Source organism: Dipteris shenzhenensis, chromosome 23 (assembly GCF_047967505.1).
Source record: "Dipteris shenzhenensis isolate YYH24624 ecotype China chromosome 23, Dip_SZ_1.0, whole genome shotgun sequence".
NCBI lineage: Eukaryota > Viridiplantae > Streptophyta > Polypodiopsida > Gleicheniales > Dipteridaceae > Dipteris > Dipteris shenzhenensis.
In genome coordinates, this window is record NC_141618.1 from 54296677 (window position 1) to 54300003 (window position 3327).

Here is a 3327-nt window from a genome sequence, read left to right on the forward strand (position 1 = left end):
TCTAACACAATGAGTAGGCATCCTGCGCAAGGCCCACTGCTCACGAGATACATCAACTTCATCTACGCACACTGAGCTATCTGAAGTGTCTACAAAATTCTCATGACCAATTCCATCTTCCATGTCAATCTCCTTAGCATCGCTCGTGCTTCATCCGATGGGTTCTAATCTAATCTGATGCCTCAAACTTTGCATTGCTTAGATTCCATTACATATCTTGGCCTGTGGGAGCTAATGGCATTGCCCTTGACTCTCTTTTTTCTCTACACTGTCTCATTTTCACCATGCAATAATGGCTGATGATACATAAGGGTACCTGCTATAGCCCCTTGAATCACCCTGTCGCGAACTTGGTGTTTGCTGCCTCTCAATCCTTGAGAGCATGGACTCAAGACTAGGCCCTGAGCCAATGAAACGACCTGCCAAGAAGCCCAAACGCTTTGCACTTTGAATATAGGAGTTCAATACATCAATAACACATGCATCATACAATGAAATCTTTCTTCTTCCTCCTTCACCCACTGCCAACCAACTAGCATGGATGCTCTTAGATAAGTTGATGCTTGGGATTTGTGCACACTCCCACGAACATTTATTGACCTATCAATAAATTTAAAATCTATTATAAAATCTTCTAACTCAAAAATCTATGTATCACAAGTGAAGTAAGGTTATACTCACATCCTTGTTGATGCTCCCCTAATGTGCTATTCATTGTTCCCACCATTTGAACCATCAATCTAGTGCCTGTATGTTATCTTTTGGGACATTTTGGGTCCACCAGTCTTTAGTATGCCTTTCCCTGCTTGAACAAGAGCCTCCTCATGGGTTTTAGAGAGTCTCCATTCTTCACATTTTTCAATATGTTCTTTTTGTTTTGGTGCAGGCACAAACTTTCTAGTGTGCTTTTGCAAGCTTTGCTCCCAATGAAAAAGACAAGAGCGCTCTCTTCCCTCTAGAACATTGCGTGGACCTCCATTGTACACTGTCCTAATTGCCAACCAGTTTGCACCTGCCTCATCTGACATGAATCGTACAAAGTCTGGTGGTTCATGACCACTCTATTCCATAACACCATTGAGACTTCTCTAAAACAAAACCTGAGACTCCTCGTCTTCCTCTTTTGCCTCACAAATTGCAATAACTTGCAATGCTCGCATGCTATTCAAAAATGCACATTCAATATAACATGATCAAGGAAGGCTAAATTCTCCAAAACACCAAACAGTATCAAAACATACCTTGGGTCATATACAAAGCATGACATTGTTGCCCAATCATCTACTCTATGCGTATGGTCAAAGTGAACCCATGCATTGCTCAAATCACCTTGTCCAGTTCGTCTCATTCAATTAACTAGGTCCACCCCTGATGCAGGACCTTTTGTAGACATTTTAAATAGATAGCATTTTTCCGTACTACTGCCTTGGCCTGGAAATCTACTGCCATGAAAGAAAGGAAACATACGGCATCTTTGCAACTACAAAATGTTGTCATAACCTTCACCCATTTGAACTCCTTGTTTCATGCATTCCCTAGATATAATACCTTTTAATCTACATAACACTTCACCTCAAGTTAGAAGAAAATTATGTGCAAGCAAAATACACAACACACGTGAAAAGTCTAGATAAATACATACCCATTGTTTTGTACCAAAGACATCATCTCCTCAAGAAACTGGTTGATATCCTTATCTATTGTAAGACCCCCATCATCTCTTGTCAAAGATTCAAACAACATTTGTCGAGCCACCAGCATTTGAATTTTCATTGGCCCTCCTTTTTCAATCTTCAACACTGTGCTAACCAAGTTTTGTACCTTTGTTATGGAAGATCTCGATGTACCTGGTTGAACCCTATGTTCATGTTCACCAACATGAAGAACCAAACGTGTCATGTGTTTGTCCAAAGGCAAGGCATAGTAAATCATTGCCTTACAGACAGCAGAGCATGTCACAACTTTTTGACAATAATGACATATTATCTTTGACTTCCCATCACTTGCAGGATATCCCTTGCTCACCTCCCTATCCAAATGCCCGTGGAAACAACTGTCATTGAATTTTTTATCGTTTGCATAAAAGAGACATGTGATGCGATGACACTAGAGGTCCCCTAGACAATAACTTAGCCTTACTATGAAAGGTACTATCATATTTGTTTGTGATGGATGTGTCCAAAGATGACTATCATTTTTTTGCTCCATCCCATCCATCTGTTTCTTCTTATTGAAGGTGGCAGGTAGCTCAAAACACAATGTGCCATTATAAGTTGATGGAATCTCACTTACTTTCAAAGGATCATTGCACATCCATTTTTTATCCATTCGATAATGGATTTAGATTGCTTTTGATCATCTTCCTCACTATCACTGTCCATCTGCTGTAATACCTCTGGTTGTAATACCTCTACAATGTCTTCATCAGTAGCTAGACCCTTATTGAAAGAAGTAGGCATAATCAATGGGTCGATTTTTTTGTCCAAATCCTCCATGCCACAGTGTATCTCCTCACTCTTGCTGTCAGGGAAATATACAACTTCATTTGAATGCATAACTAAATATTTAGTAGAAAGAGAACCATCTATCAAAAAGTATTCATTGCCTTCGTGATCATGTCGAGGACTAATTGCCATCTTTGAATTAGTCCCTTCTATTTGAATGACTGCTTGCAATCTAAGAAATTTATAAGACGAAGGTAGCAGACTTTGAAGAAAAAGGCACTAAGCAACACCTCACCATTATGCAAAGCCACCTCACGTGTGATTATTCCATCACCGATGCACCAAGATAGAATGGCAGTGCTTACAGAGCTCATTTTCACAGACCTTCTAGTGAAGCAGTCAAGATGCACACTATGTTAAGAATTGAACACGTAAGGGAGAATTATAACTGCTTCACTACGTGTTCATAACTGCTATTTCACTCAATTCCATGTATATTTCACTGCGAAAATGACCTTCATTTCATCTGCTTTGTAGTCATCACAAAAATGCATAATTCATCTGCTTTGGGACAGTTATGAATTATGCATATAAGGGATAATTCAAAATATGCTATGTCCATGTTATACGTGGATCACAAATCATACATCTTCCAAGGACAACTACAGCAACTAGGCCGTGATGGCCATCTCTGAGGGTAGGCTCTTTAGGTTATCCGACAATGCGAGCTCTTCTTTACTAGCAATCCTTTCTCATGGTGCTAATTGGATTAGTTCAACACTATGCGGCTTATATGTCCTAATTCACTCTCGCTTCTTCAACTCTATAGGACTTATTACACCTCCTTTGTGTGGGCCATCGTCTCTCTCTCTCTCTCTCTCTC

At 39.9% G+C, this 3327-nt stretch overlaps 1 pseudogene; it reads right to left on the reverse strand.

Moving 5' to 3' along the window:
• Positions 1-735: 735 nt before the first annotated feature.
• On the reverse strand, positions 736-2636 carry LOC147887570 (uncharacterized; annotated as a pseudogene).
• Between the last annotated feature and the right edge of the window lie 691 nt (positions 2637-3327).